The 16,538-nt window shown below is 39.5% G+C and overlaps 1 protein-coding gene across 2 annotated transcripts in view; it reads left to right on the top strand.

Annotated features, from left to right (window-relative positions):
* HTR1F (5-hydroxytryptamine receptor 1F) overlaps positions 1-16,538 on the top strand; it is a 106,897-nt gene that overhangs the window by 31,043 nt on the left and 59,316 nt on the right. The gene's annotated exons all lie outside the window — the stretch shown is intronic.

Below are 16,538 nucleotides of genomic sequence, written 5' to 3'. Positions count from 1 at the left end.
AGTATTGTGTCCAGCTTTAACTGTGTTAGCTCTGCCTTTTTATTATTACTTTATTATTACTTGAATCCAAAATAGCAAATTTGGCAACCAAATTCATGTCAGGGCTTACCAGGTTACTGTCACCAAGACCACCTTCCTGCATGGACCACGTTCTTATTCTGGGCCACACTTTAGGCTTTAAATGTGGCTCAGGAAAGTTTGGAGGTGTTGTTTGATCAATGAAAGAGATTTATGTATTTATCTTTAGATATGACCTTGCAGAATGTTGCCCAATAAGGGGTATCCATGACAATAGGCAGTAACACACCCTCAAGGAAAAAAAGTAGTGAGAAGGTACTTTACAGTTTAAGAGATGGAATGGTTTGATCAGGGATTGATAACAAGAATTCTTCCTACTTCCATGGAGATTATATCACGGAGATGTCTGAAAGGAGGAAAATCAGGATGCACTGGTCAATCAGCGTGGCATCAGCATGGTCAATCAATATGGTTCTGAGCTGTTAGTGTGATGCAAGTGTGGAAAAAGCTACTGACATCTGAAAATGCTTTAGGTGAGAAAATTTTGGAAGAGAAAAAGATTGTGCTTGGGAAAGACTTGCCTGAGACACTATTTGGACTATTTTTCTGGTCATTTACATTCTGAAAAAAATTATGTAAGCTAGAAAAGATACAGAGGAAAAACAAAAAGATGATTAAAGGAATGGATTTTTCAGCAGAGAAGTTACAAGAGCCTGGGCAGTTTTGTTCTGCTGAAGCTGAGAGGGGGCAAACGGTAAGATAAGAGAAGATCTATTTCAAAGATAACATCAGTAAAAATTCGAGTAAATACAAGCTGGTAATGAAGCAACTAAAACTGGATGTTGGGAAAGCGAAAAAAAAAAAAAAAACTGCTTTCATGTTATCAGCATGAAACTCTGGTTCAACCTTCCAGATAAAGCTGCTGGGAAAAGAAACTTGCACTGTTTTGAAACAATCAGTGTTTCACCACTTAAAGAAGGGATTTATATACTCAAAAATTGCTGCAGACAGAAAACCAAGTCTATGCTACAGATTCTTGAATTGTTGGTGCAGTGCTACAGCCAAAAAAATTTACCATTAAAAAAATTTACACCTATACAGCTTTAAACCTCTGCATCAGAATTTCTTTTGGTTGCCTGCCAAGAGCAAGAAAATTCTTTTCACATACGACACATCATTTGTTTTCCAAGTTTTTCTGCTTCTTCCTCTCAATCCTGTGAGATTAGGTCTAGAGTACCTCTCAGCATTCAGCTTTATTGCCCCAAAGTTGGCCCCACTGACTGGCTGCAGCTAGAAACAAGCTGCAAGTAGCATGTGCCAGCTTGCTTGCCAAAATTCAATTCACAGGTCTAGGGCAGCAGCTCCTTTCCACTGCCTGTGGGCTAAACCAAAGAATTTCAGCCCAAACTGAGAAGAGCAAAAAGCTCAGCAAAAAAAAAAAAAAAAAAAAAAAAAAGGAAAGAAAAAAAAAACCCAAACCCACAAAAAACAAACAAACAAAAACCAAACAAAACCACACAAAACCAAACAAACCAACAAAAAAAAACCACAGTCCATCAGCTTTAACATGAGACACAATTTCTTGTACCTCTGAACAATTCTTGTGTCGTATTACCTACTACTGCAAGTACTTGGGCTTTTACAATAATCTTATTTGTTCATGGCTTCTGTCTTTTTACCACATATGGCCTGGCTTTGTAACACCATTATCAAGCAATTTGTCCCTGGACTGGTTGCAAACATGCAAAGTAGATGTTTTGCAGACCTTCTGCATCAGACACCTGTGGTCAAACAGGCTGTGCATGCAGGAGGCTGGCATGAGTCTTCCAAGCCATTAATAGCATTTAAAAGAAATTTAATCCTGTAAAACAAATAATTGTAGATTTGGAACGTATGTTTATGTAAGTGCTCCGAAACACCAGCTGAGCTCTTTTGAAGTTGGTAGTACTTAACCTCAGGCAGGAGCATTTTTCAAGCTCTGAAACAAATGGCAACAAGCCCTAGAAAATTTACTCTGAGAATTAGGTTCCTAAAACACAGGAAAATGCCCACATCAATTTCCCAATACCCTTCCAGCTTAGCATCTCATTTTAACACCTCCCCCTTGACCAACTCAGTCTCTGGCCAACAATAAACTCCTGAGCCAGCCTCTTCCTACTTATGAGAATGAATTCATGCACTTACTGCACAGAGGGCCTGGACAGCTCCTTCCTCTCCACTGAAGGCTGCTTGCTGGCCTTAGCCTCTCCCCTGCTTCATTTTGAACATTTCCCCTCCTGGCCTCCAAAAACCACCTGGCCCCAGCCAGTTTTGTGATCTCCCCTCACAGCCCATTCCAGAACCTTTCTCTGCACTCGCCCACAGGGCCCAATTTGATTCAGCTGGGGCTGATCTGACACTATCACGCTCTTTACCCAAGTCAAGCGTGTAGAGCAGGAGGGGTGGCATTCAGCATACTATTTTATCATGCTAATTAGAATTGTTTTTACTGAACCAAATATGCAGCAAAATGAGTAGATAGTAACACTAACTATTGTCATTCGTGCTATTTGTATGTGAGTGATAAGGTAGTGTGACCTAACTGCAGTTTTCCTGCAGTTTAGCTATTGTAGATATCACAGATGAGATTTCCAAGAACACCCTTGGCAGTTTGGACATGCTGCTGACAAAAATAACATGTGAATTTTAAGTTCAGTGTCATAGCCAGCTTTAAAGATTAATTCATCCTCTGGTTTTGTTTACTAAGATCTCTGCTTTCACTTTACTATACTCACAGTATTTGCTGAAAGAGAAAGGGAATCTTTGGAATTTATGCAGGAGGATTCCTTCTCAGAATAGGAATGGACCAAAAATGAAATCACTCTGACAATATAAATGCAAGAGTGAATTCTATATAAAAGCAGAATCAGTATGCTGATTGAAAGCAAAATGGGGAAAAAAAAAAAAAGAGAGAGAAGAAAAAGCTATATCCCTTATTTAATAATGGTTTTTCATTACAGTTTTCAAAAGTGTGATCTCCTCTAGCCACACATTACTTTTGAAATGGTTTAAAACACATGGTGGAAGTTCCAGGTGTGGGAGTTACAATATAAGCTATCAAGGAAGACAGTATAGAGATAGACAGATACACACAAATCAAAAAAGATGATCTATTTAATCATTTACAAAGAGCTGCAGTCCAGTATGATTTCTCCTAAATACCACTCACTGTAACATCAGAGATTAGTTTTCCCTGTAGATCAGTATTTTTAGAGGCAATCATATACCAATCAGTATTAATTAAGATCGTAAAAGATGAAGTATCATATAGGAAGCAACTCTCCAGGGTGAGAAATGGTGTAACATTAGGTCTATAAAGCATCTGTCTGCTTAATGGGTTGATTCACATCTAAGCACTCAAAACCACTCTGCTGGGTAAGAAGCTCTCAGGATCCTCACATGTACACAGATTCACTGCACATACACTCAACCTGGTTTTTTTCCTACTGCCCAGGAGTTTAGCAATGGAACCCAAAACACTGGTTTCAGACATGTCAGGTTTGGACCACATCACGCAGTGGATCTCCTGTTTCCAAGTGTTGCTGGTTTCTTTTAACTTCAAGATCAAAAAATGATGGGGAATCTGAAGGAAGTTGTGAACTAGGTATACATATATTAGTGTATATATGTATATATATATATTCTTTTCCCTTTCAACAGTCACATCCTGGAGATCAGGATGGTCCCTGCACACTGCTGGTGTGTTCCTGGTGGGTAAAAAAAAAAAAGGGGGAGGAAGGGAAAAAAAAAGAAAAAGAAGGAAAGAAAAATAGGAAATTAGAAAATGAAACTGGAAAATCTACAGATCATGGTCAATGATAACAATAGGGGAGGAGATTAGGCAAAGCCTTTGTTAGGGGAAATCGATCCACCACCAGCCCTGGAGATAACATTCAGTAAGTAACAAAAAGCTGAAGACAAATGTCACAGCCCTGAGCCCAGCCAGACAAACCCCTCAAAGCCAGAGGTGACAGAGGATGCTGATGCACTCAGCATCCTGACAGGGAGTCCAACTCTGCTGTGGACAGAAAGGCAGGTCAGGAAGGGGAGAGCAAGGTACAAGTAAAAGACAGTTCTCATATGTACATCTACTGGAATGGGGTGAGAAGACAAATCCGTTTATTTGGAGAAGATTCTAGTGTCAAAACCACTAATTTGGAAGAAGAAGAACAGCCAGCAGGTTAGACTGCATGCTGTGTGGAAAGCAATGAGGAAAGGGAAAAATAATAACAAAAAGAAGCAGCAGCTAATGGAATAAATTCTGCAAAAACAAGCCTAAAGAGTTAGAGCACGTCCCTGACATGTAGAGGTCTAAATGGGTGTAGGAGGATAGTGGCAGTGGGAGTTCATGTAGGCAAAATCTGACATCAGGTATTGATTCTGTCAGTTGTCTAAAGTTGTTGAAACCGCATCCCAAAGAAAGCAAACTTTTACAGAGATAGTCTTATAATAATGTCTTCACTTCAAGCAATGAACCAAAGAAATTCAGGAAGAAACTTTTTAAAATCACAACAGAAGTAAACACTTATATCATTAAAAGGTGACTGTTCAAGCAGTCACTTTAGATTATTTAGATTATTTTCACTTGCTAAATTCAAGAAACGGTGTGAAATAGAATATAAAATGCTAGAGAGAAAGAGCTCTTTACTAGAAGGTCATTTAAACAAGGAACTTCTTTGAAGATGTAAAGCCACTTCAGTATTATATAGTCCCAATCACTCAGCAGGATGTCAGCAGTGAGAGACCTATTCTATTAAAAGATATCCCTCCAGACTACACCAATACACTGAAAAACACTTATTTATGCTTTTGTATTTTACAGCGACCACAAAGAAAAGCCTCCCCGGTTTCTAGGTCTTAGGCAACAAATTTCATCCAGTTTTGTAAGGAGATCACTCCCACAGATGCTGTAGTGAACCTGCAGAGCAGAGTAACAAACACTGGGCCTTATTCACAACCATGTAATCCTATTGCTTCCTGAAGGGAAATGCCACAAACAATGGAGATCAAAAGCACTTAGCTGAAGACACAGATCCCTAGAGACTAACAAACAGCAGAAGAAATACTCTGAGTCATGAAATAGCCAAAACTGCAACTACTGAAACTAGGAAAATCCAGAGTCTGACAGAGTTTGGGTTTTTTGGCATTAATGAAGAGGTTAAACAGTCAAAAGAAATCTTGTTAAACACCTGTTCCTTCTGTTTCCTGCTGTTGCACCCAAATGTTATTTAAATTCTCTTCTCTCTTTAATTAGTTTTCAGGTTACAATCTCATGTCACCCTCACAGTCAGTATTTTACTTCTTGTTTTATTCAACCAAGAAGCGGCCCTGCTTTTATTGAGAGCTGGCTGCTCCTGGTGTTTCAGTCCTTCACTTGTACAATTATATGCATAGATATAGATATGTAATAGCCCATTGCACATTTTCTTCATCATCTACAGTAGCTGGATGCTTCTTTAACACACTGTCTTGTCAGTGATGAGGACCAGTATCCAGAAATTTGAAGACACACAACATAAAAATACTTACTGAAAATAATTACTGAAAATACTCACTGAAAATACTCAGAACAAAAGATCCTCTAAAAAAAAAAAATCATCTGTGTCTTCTGCAACAGAAAAAGAGACAAAGAGGCTGCACTGATCTCAGGACGCTAAAGGTAGCCAGGTCACTTTAATCATGCATCAGATCCTTTACTGTAAACATAAGGGAAAGCTGTAGCTTGTAGTGTACTCAGTTTTTGAGAGGGCATGCATTAGGTCAGGGTGTACCCAGAACACATGAAGAGGGACAGGGATGAAGAGAGAAGCCCAAGGAAATTGCCTTCAGCTTTTGTCTTGTCCCCATGGTTTCTCCCTCACCTTTCCTTCTTCCACTCACATTTGCTTTCTTCACTCCTACCAGCCTCCCTTGAAATTCTGCTCCTACTGCATTTACCAGCATCCACCATTCTGTATCCAGCATTCACCCCTGCTTGTACCTACCCTCCTCCCAATTTTCTTGTACATCTGGAGTCACCTGTTCTATTTTACCATCAACCCTTTTCTTAACCTGCCAAGCAAACACGTTCAGAGGCAAAAATAATTACTGAAATCCCATTGCCAAGATCCTTAACAGGAATCTTTGCCTGAAATACAGCCCACACCAGAGTGCAGCGACATCTTCCTCCTGCAAAAGCACCCATATGCTAATAGGTTTTGTCAGGAGAAGTCCTAAAGGTCCTGCATCAACCAGCAATAAATCTTAGTATTCAGATCAGCATCATCTGTAGGCATTCACTAAGTTGGCATTACAAGTCATATGCTCAGCTTCCAAGTCTACCAGCACTGGAGCCCTGTAAATTCTCTCTGGCTGCCCCAGCAGTGCAGAGTCACGATGTCCAGGGAGTCACTGTCCTCCCTGCTATTTCCCATGCAACAGCCAGAGCAGTAAAAGTGGCTCTCCCCCTCCCATCTTTCTCCCTGTTCCACCACTACCCTTCCCTCTGACTCTCCCTCCCACACCTTTGCCAGACCAGACCATCATCCTTGGGATCAAAGATTTCAACTTTGTGTCCCCCAATAACACCACCTGAGCATATTCTGTCTGAGCTGTCACTGTGTCCAACACTGTACAAGGCATTGGTCACTTCAGAGGCCTTTCACACAGCAGAATTCCTCCCTGGCAATAGCCTTCAACTGGCCACGTGGGTCCTGTGCTATTTAGGAATAAATCTAATTCCTCAGGCTCTTTGAGCACAAATCATAAACCCAATACCAGCATTAAGCACATCCTCGGCAACATCATAGCAGTCCATGGCTAGTTACGAGCCATTTATTTGCCTTATCTCCAGCATTCCTCATCCAAACTGCTCTTCTGCAGAATCCTCCATAATCTGAAGCTCATGGTTAAGCTGAGGGCAAGCAGAACTTCCCTCCCCTGTCCAAAACTGCATTGCTGTCCCCCCTTTGCTGTGTCTCCTGCCCTTGCAGAGCAGCTTGAGAAGAACAAGCCCAGCAGGATAGGAGAGAATCTTGGCTCACGTTACTCCTTCCCAGGCAATTAAGACAAGCCATGGGTGCATTTTTACAGTACCCACAAGCAGATCAGGTGCTGTGGGAGATGGAGATGACAGCAGTTGCTAGGAGCTGTCTCGGAGCAGTCTCGGAGCAGTCACAGTCTTCACAGGAGCCACCCTGGGGCCAGTGTCAGACCCCCTCCCCCTCACATGAGGTGATGCACAACAACAGCAACTATCAGGTCTCACATCTCTGTAAATACAACAAGGTATTCAAGCCTTGACAGGTGTCATGGTTGCTAAGAGAGGCTCTAAACAACAGGATCTGTTTTAAAACCCTAAAATCATTCCTGTTTAAATTTCCTTGCTTGGGAGATTTGATATTGTAAGACTTGTATTTTCCTCCTGACTAGCCAGGCTTGCAGTTCATCCCTAACTCTCCAGTCAGGGTAATGAGACATTTGGTTAGACCTCATACTTGTGGCTGAAGTTTTACCACACTCCAACACTGGGAACTATTTTAAGAGGTGGGAGAAAGGTTTTTGAGAAAGGAAAGCATTACTCATGATTGACAAGTAAGCAGTTGTGTCTTCAGAAACCAAGGGGGAGGATATGAGCCTGAGGTTTAAGACAGGAGAATAATGAAATAAAACACTTATCTACCTTTTCATTATACAACCAGTTTTCTTAAAGATGCTTTTTCTCTGTGGGAATCTGAATATGAAACTCAGCTGTTCTTCACATTGTCCTCTCACCTCACAGCTTTTATCAGAAGTTTTGCAGCATCAAGTCTTGGCTTCAAATTCTTCAAAATGTCTATAAACAATAGTGGAAAGTTTATGGTGGAGTGAGCAAAATAGAATTCTCATAAAAATATAAAAGAAAATGTTCTTTTTCTCCTCCCTCCCCCCCCAAAATGTTCTATGGGCACTTAAGTACAAAATGGATTACCTAATTTTCTGCACAAACTGTGTGCTTAAAATCAATTGCATTTTCCCATTTTGAAATGGTCAGATTTTGAAGACTGATTTTCTTTCTCCCTGTACATTCCTGTCATTTGCAATGCAAAGGGATTCTGATGACAATTAAAAATCTGCTTTCTGTCTGCTGGAAAAGAGTGAAAAATCCTGTTTCAATTAGGTGTAGTAACAGTTAGGTAGGTTAGCCTACCTTCATCCCCTCCACTGCATGTCTCATTTGAGTCTCTTGTCCTTCTTTGACCTCTCCTTACTAACACTCTCCTTGCCCATGGCAAGGTCATCTTTAAGGTCCATTCCAAGCCATTCTGTGATTCTACTATGTCTTATTCATTAGTAAGATATGGCATGAAATGTCATGTCATTAGTGCTATATCTGTCTACCTTGAAGAATATCTACCACTTTTTGACAGACTGTGTGGATTCTTCCATTAAGAAATCCACCGCTTTACTCACTTGAAAAAAAGAACTTTAACCCATTGTTATTGCTTATAGCTTATTCAAGGAAGGTACTTAAATACTAAAAAGTTTTATGTCCTAAAAGTTTCTAACAAACTGAAAGCAGTTCTGCGGGTCTTGCAGTCAGATCAGTATCTCCCCCTCTCTCTTCCCTTTCCTTATTGTTAGATGCTCTGTTTCTCAAATGTATTATACATGCTAAATTGATGAGATCCATCTTAAAATTCCCAACTTTTCTGTAGTATACATCTTCTCCAGGGAACTGGCAAGCCTAAAAAGTTCAGCTGCAAATACGTCAGCCTGAACCAAAAAAGTGAGGATTGAAGGCAGTGACTCACTAGTTCGCGATGGAGCAGCTTTGTGCAGTCAGCTTTTTCCTGCATTAAACAGTTCTAGGAGAAAAAGTTGAGGAGCTTGGGGCTGGTTTGGGGTTTTTGCTTATGTATAGACTTCCATTCCTTATTAGCCTCTGGTTTTGTATAAAAAGAAGTAAGTGTAGCTTCCCTCACAGTGGGGATAATCTTCAGAAAAGATATTTAATAGCCTTCTCAGTCTACCATCCATTTTTTGTTGGAATTTGCCAAGATAAGCTTAAGTATGCACAGATACCAACCCTAAGAAGGAAGAAAGAAAATTTCTGTGGAGAGGCAGACCTGACTTACATGCGCTTTTATTTAGGCAGGGAGAAACTGGATAAGGCGCAAGAGACCATTCTTAACATTAAAAAGTTATCTCATGTTTCTAATCCATAGTGAAAGGGAGCACTGGAAAAATCCAGAGCTTTCCACAGAGAATGGACAGTGCATTAGTGCATCAGATAGTGCAGCTACCTCAGCAACTGGAGCAAATGAGAAATAACCTGGTTTCACTCACAGCAAAAGTCTAGCCGTTACGAATTTGCAGCCCGTAGCTGGAGGTGAGGGAAGTGAATGTTTTTGTCTGAGAATAAATAATAGCAGCAATGGTCTGTGACTTACACTGGAATATGGTAATTACCGTGCTGGATCAGATTTGTACCTCATCTTTAATGAAAAGCAGGCAGAACGCTAAGCTGGCCACCCTACATTGGAAAAGGACAAGGAAGAGAAGGGCATTTTCTACATTTGGCACTAGAAAGTGAACGGCGTGTTTTTTGAGCTCTAACACATCATTTTTAAACTAAACCATACTGTGAAGCACAGGCACTTTTAATGGATAGAAAGATATGGTTTAGTGCATGATTTGGTGGAAGACTTTGGAAAGCTTGGCCCTGAAAACACTTTTGTTCAGACAAAATCTAAACATCTTTACCTAAATCTGTAGTCCTTCGATTGGATAATTTTTCTATCCCAATGTCAAAGAAAGCTGGCTAATTCTCCCTCCACTGTCTTTTAAAGAGAAATGCAGTTACTTTCATGCAACTTGCAGGTTCAAAGCAAAAGTAACCAATGCATAGCATTTTCAAAATTCCCTGATTTCTCTAGCATTAAAAATTGATTTCTTCATAAGAGCTACTTTTTCCTCATTTAATAGCAAACCACTCTACAATATTCTCAAATACATCAGTAAAAAAATGCTCTTTGTGTAGAAAGTTAGAAGTGATTTATCACTGCATATAAAAACTATATGCTTGAGATGTAAGATCAACGAGGCTTCTGGCAAATTTTCCTGAACTGATGCAGCTTTTGGGTATGGCTTAATTATTGGAGTCCCTAAATAAAATGTAATTTAGCAGAACAGAGAGGACTTCTCTGACTGCACATCACCATTAAACACCTCTGACTGTGGCATCCTGATGGAGCTCTATTCACCAGGCCTTCCCTGGAAGAAAAATATAATCAGTATCTTTAGCAAGCCCCAGCTATATCCATCACCATTTCTACATTCCACACAAGAATTCTTCCCAAAAAAATGCTTTCAGCAGCAGCACCTGCATCAGGGAGAAAGGAGTTAAATAATCTCGACAGGTTTCTGTAGGAAAACGTGGTCTCCAGAACCCCAGACTCTGAGAGTAAAGATGAACTAACAGAAAAGTCGTCTGTCTCCCAGTCAGTTGCCAAGCCACTGACGAAGTTTATGGCAAGATTTCCTTTCTCATTCCAAGAACTTTACGTGTAATAAACCCTGCATCACCAATTGCATTTCAGGAAAGTTTGAGCTACATGATAGCTTTGGTAAAAGAGTATTATATAGGACTAAAATTCTGCCTGCTCTAGAGACATGACCTTTTGATGGGTAAGACATTGCTCTGTGAGACAGACAACACACTTAGTCTACTTGTTATACCATCTCTAAATTTTTTAATCCCAGGCTCTGTCCTTTAGCTGTTAATTCCTGCTTTTTCTCACTAGAAATGCTCTGATTGAGTGATTAAATGACAAAAAACCCTAAGCCATTTTAGTAACACAGCTTTCCTAGAGAAATACTGATGTTCATCATAAACTTAGATGTCCAAGAACCAGCATCTTACATGAACAAGTCTATTAACACAACTAAAAATGTTATTTTTCCTTAAATTCTGAGAAGACTGAGGCATTTAATTATTTCCTTAACTAAATAACAGATCGTTTTTTGAATGACTTTGAAAAAAATATTTTCATCCCCAAAATGAAAACTCAAAATTTGGAGTGGGAGAGACAGACAAAAATGTGGAATTCTGGTTACAACTTTGTTGGTAAACAAAGAGGCAGTTCTACTGCGTATTTCCTTATCTTTATTAATTAAAAAACACCCTTTCTCCTTGAAAATGAAGTTCAAGCTTTTTTTCTCAGTCCTAATCAAGAAATCATCCCTTTCAGTTTCCTGATCTGTCAAGGTCTGAAAAAAAAAGTCATGAAAATTGTGACAAGATTCTGTGTTTTTCATTAGATGTCTGAAGATAATTAAACTCACTCTGGCTCAGCTTTACCTTTTTTTGGAATTTCTGAGTCACTTTTGATCTTGTTGCAGGGCCTGAAGAAGGTAGGCTTTGAAAGAAAATAATATGTTTTTAAAGCAGAGAGAGGGGCATTTATGTTAAATTCCTCCCTCTACTTATGCAATTCACTGAGTAACAATCCACAGAAAAAAGTGCAAAGCAACTCTGACTACTTGGCCCTGCTTATTGCAAATCTTATCTCCTTGGCCTTCAACCCATCAAAGAATGCAAGGGCTGGTGTAAAGTGTCCTTCCAAGTAGTTCATGGCCTTACCTGGGAATTTGCACATTCTTTATGATATAACATTCTCCTTCATGAGAGAAAGTTCTCTCAGTCATGGTTAATCAATGCCTGGGAACTTAAATTGTTATAAATATTGTATCCATTACTTTGGTTTATGTTTCACAATTGATTCAATCCTGAAGCAGAAGACAGGGAAATGCATGCTGACATAATTTTGTTGTATGGCTGCCTAATTTATGTAATTCCTTACCCTTATTAGTTAAATTGCTACCTGTTGTTGACATTAAGTAATGGTAATCTTCTCAGATGGTTAGGGCTTACATACATTACCATTACTACTTCCAGCCTCAATGGAAGCACTTTTATGGTGAATATGAGGATACAATGACTGTACTCACAAGTTCACAGACCAATAGAAACAAAAAAATTCTTCTGAAGGAAGAAACAGTCCTACAACTGTAATCTGGCATTTTTTATGGAGTTTAGAAGTGATTCCTCTTGGCAACTGCACCTTCCCTTGGGCTTTTATGAGCCAAGTACCTTTGTGTAGAAATGGATCTTTAGGAGCAATGTGCAATAGAGAAATCAGTCTTTCATCCTCTTCAACAACAAACAATTTTCCCTTGCCATAAGATGAGGACAGGTGTGGAAGGCAGACTTAACTTCCTGCAGCAGCACAGGTTGGCACAAAGCATCCACACAGTCTGAATCAAGACAGGTCGGGCAGTCTCATCCTTCTGCTCCTCCTGTCCGTCCCTGCTTTAAATCCTCATCTGCAGCTGGTGATGGCATGTTCTAATCCTCTCCATACAAGCTATGAGAGGATTGTAAGTTCATATAGGAAATGTCAGAGGAAGAAAAATACGGAACTAAAATCCTTCCTTCTTACAAAAGCATTCATTAACAAAGAAGGAAGAACTAAAAATAAAAAACATAGAGACTGCATACGAAGTTTGTTTAGAACTAAATAACTCCAGAAAAACAGCTTATTGCTGTTCCTTTGTGGGATCAAGATCTTATCTGAGGGTGCAATTTATGCCTGCAAAATTTAATATTTAAGTAGTTGCACTTGTGAATAGATATTATCCTCTTTAGGTAATAAAAGAAACAATTATCACAATCAGATTTGTTTCTAGAATTGAACAGTAGCTTTAAAATTGTCTACAAAAATTGTTCACAAAACCAACCATTCTACAAATTTAACCCTTCATTTTTGCTGCCATTCTCTTCACCCTTAGATGGCAAAGATTTCTTTTCATGGCAATGAACATTGGAAAGGAATAATTCATTTATACACAAATTATATTATATAACACTTCATCCTCAGCTTCATGCTCAGAAATATTTACTGTGCTCAGATAACGTTATCATCATCATTCCTACACAGAGTAAGCACATCTTGAGCACATTTCTTTTTTTTTTTTTTTTTTTTTCATTTGTGGCAGGGAGTTTCTGACATTTGAGCATAGGCTCTTCCTTCTTATTTTATTCATTTGCCCTCTGGTCATTGTCAACCCCTGCAGTCAGAATAATGAATTCCTCTTTATTGCACTGTCAGTGTGCTATCATTATTTTGGACTACTTCTTCTCCGGAAGGCTGTTTTGTAAGTTATTTCTGAAAAGCTATGCTACGTATGTGTTTGGGATTTATAGGACTGTCCTGATCCATCATTTTCCTGAATATCCAATGCAGCCACTGTAAATTTAAATAAAAACAGAGTTCTCATCCAGCTATGGACGTCAAGACACTCAAGGGAGTATTATCTGCTTCTAACTCCTTGCAGCTTTTATACAGGAAGCACAAGCTCAGCTCAAGATCACAGAGAGGTTTCTGTTTGCCTTTGCAATAAGGCTGTCATTTTCTTTATGCCACCTACACTTCCTGCTGGCTTTTGAGGAGACAAACATTTGTGTGTGATTCTGAACATAGGTCTTCTGCCTGATAGCAAATGATGCTGCCAGCTGAGCTTTCTAAACAGCTGTTAGATTCATGTAAAGCTTCTCGTCTCCCATAATTATCTTAGTGCAAGATACCATTTTAAAAAGTCTTATTTGGCATCCTCCACACAGTAAGACAGCCAGTTTTAGTCTTGGAATTATTGCAGATGCTACTTTTAACCACAAAAAAAGCTTGCCTTTGTATTCCACACATTTCATAAGACTTTTCCCACCGTGTTTCACAAGACCAAAGCTCTCATAATAACAGTGTCTTTGCGAGGAAAGGAGGGCTGGGGTTGGTAGCTCTGCTTTTTGGTTACTGGCAGACTTCAACCTGACATAATAAATATTCAGACTTGAAGCAGGAGTACCCTGAGGCTTGAGAAGCGATGGAAGCAATAAATATGCTACAGAGATGGAGGCAGGTCCAGAATTACTTCTGCTGGACTACCTTCCTAAAGGAAGTTGCTGCCACGCATAAACTGAGATTACTGGGATTTTGAGCAGATGGGAAATGATTTTATATTGGGTAAAAAGAATGTTGTTTATATTTAGAAATATGAAGTTCTCATATATACAAAAAACCACTGCTAATCTGTCAAAAGCTTGGCTTATGTTTATTAAACAAAATAGTGAGTTCATAGGATTTGGGGTTGTTTTCTAATTTTTCCCTTTACCTGGGGATGTTCTGTCATAACAAAAATTACTCTGATTGTAACTAGCTTATCAATATTTCAAAAAGTCCTTGTTTCTTTGGTTTTGTAATGTCTTCCTCTCTGTCCTCAGTTTATAGCAATCACTATTCTAAAACCAGCCTAAGTCACTCATTGAGCATTACCATTTTTTTTTTTATGTTCTTAGAAAGTTTAAAGAAAGCATAATTCCATATGAACCTTACTTGCCAGCTGTGTAGGATTCACCTTGGAGATGTCTGTTCAGTTCCTGTGCTGAACCACTCGGTCCAGCATACATACATTTTAATTAAACAGGAAATGATAAGGTAATGATAATGAAATGATAATTAAAAATGGCGAGGTACAACATCTACATCCACACTGCTCTTTCATCAACAAAGACTCCCACATCCATCCTCCCTTCCCATGCAGACAAGGTCTTCTCAAGAGCTTGTAGGCAGCTTGCAAATCTGTCTGCACAGGAATGCCTGGCAGCACTCCAAGCTAGATAACAAGGAGCAAACAGTGATCTAAGAACCCAGGTGGCCTCCAGATCCCCTTCAGAGGACGCTCTCTCTCCATTCAGACAAGAATGAAGTCATTGGATGGCAGTGCCAACGATGAAATTCTTGACTGAATAAGCACACACGTTTCAGAAATGTTCATTATTGCATTAGAGGACCAGGAGAGAAAAAGGGAATGCAACTAGGAATGGCCTGAGTGCAAAGAGCAGGGAGCTGGCAAACACGTTTGCGAGGAAGATGAAAATGCAAAGATGCAGAAGCTGGAGGTCAAGGAGGATAGGCAAAGGATAGACTGTAGGAGTAAGGCATGTATGAAAAGAACCTCAGGTTTGCAAAGAAACAGACTTTTTGTTTGTCTAGAGGGGCCAAACAAAATCTCTGAGGTGTGTAGGTGCTACCTAGACAGTCTGATACCTATAATTTCTTATCTGGGAACGAAACATAGCCTGCAAGGTCTCAAGCCAGCTTCCCCTCCTTTCACCCCTGAAGATGGAAATATTTTTGAGTATTTTAAGATCACCCTAAAATTATCCCAGCTCTTGTGCACTCCTGCACTCTCACACAGAACACAGTTTTGCCACAGCTAATGGAGTGTGGTCAGAGAAAAGAATGAAGACAATGGTTACACTAACAATTTCCAAGGAAAACCAGAGAAAAGGACCTCTACCTTGATCAGTTATTGATGGTCATCTGTTGGATGCTTAATAAGACACAGCAAAGTACATCATCATGTCTTGAGTGCTGCATATTCCCATAGTACGTCATGCTGGCCCCTCTACCTTCTGTACTTCCTGACCTTGCCGAGAGAGAGAGAAATCTGAATTACAAAGGAGAGCAGGGAAAGAGGGAGTGCAGACACTCATTTTACTTTTTAAACTCTATCATCACCACAAATAAGTTACATTTTGAAGGTTAATACTCTGTACTGAGCAGAAGACTAATTTTTGAAAAGATATAAATCTTACGTCTACCAGTAGCATGGGTACAGGAGTACTGAGAGCTCTTCCTTTTTCAGTTTTTTCCAGCACATACAGCACTGATGTTATAACTCATGATTTGCTGGGTGTCTCCCTGACAGGGAGGTTCTTGCCCCTCCTTTAGCAATAGAAACCTGGACTTCCCACCAAAGTTGCACTGATGACCTCAAGAAACCGAAACACTTGCTATCCTAGCTTAGCCAGCAGAATCATAAAGGTTGGAAAAGACCTCCAAGGTCATTGAGTCCAGCCTTTGACCAAACACCACCTTGTCAACTAAACCACAGCATTAAGGGCCATGCCCAGTTGTTTCTTGCACACCTCCAAGAATTGAGGCCATGATGCCAAGTGCTAAAACAAATGGGCCTGCAACCATCCTCAAAACCTGCCCAGAGCTGTAAGAACTCATCTAATAGCAAGTCACAGCCAACTGTTAGTATAATTATATTCTGGATAAATTACCATGTTATTTGACAATGTGTGAAAAATTATTAGGTTTTATCCTTTTTTTTTTTTTTCTCCCCAGGAAATCAGTGCTAGTTCCTTAATTGTCACTTTGTTTTCTTTTTATTCATTTTTCTCACTGACTGCTCTTCTGCTTTGAAACAAGAACTGCTTTTGTTATCTGATTTTCTATGTTTTAAGCACATTAGCCATTTAAAGATTTTGTATTTAAAATTAAATCAGCCTACTCTTGGTAGAACGATGTATTTCTGCTTTTCACAGAGCAGACTTCACAGTGCATATCCTTTTGCATTATATTTCTTCTTTAGGCAGTTGCTTACTGTGACACACT

Source organism: Myiozetetes cayanensis, unplaced genomic scaffold (assembly GCF_022539395.1).
Source record: "Myiozetetes cayanensis isolate MyiCay16 unplaced genomic scaffold, myiCay2020 scf5-8, whole genome shotgun sequence".
NCBI lineage: Eukaryota > Metazoa > Chordata > Aves > Passeriformes > Tyrannidae > Myiozetetes > Myiozetetes cayanensis.
Note: the sequence above shows the minus strand (reverse complement) of the source record. Positions and strands in the feature narration are given on the sequence as shown.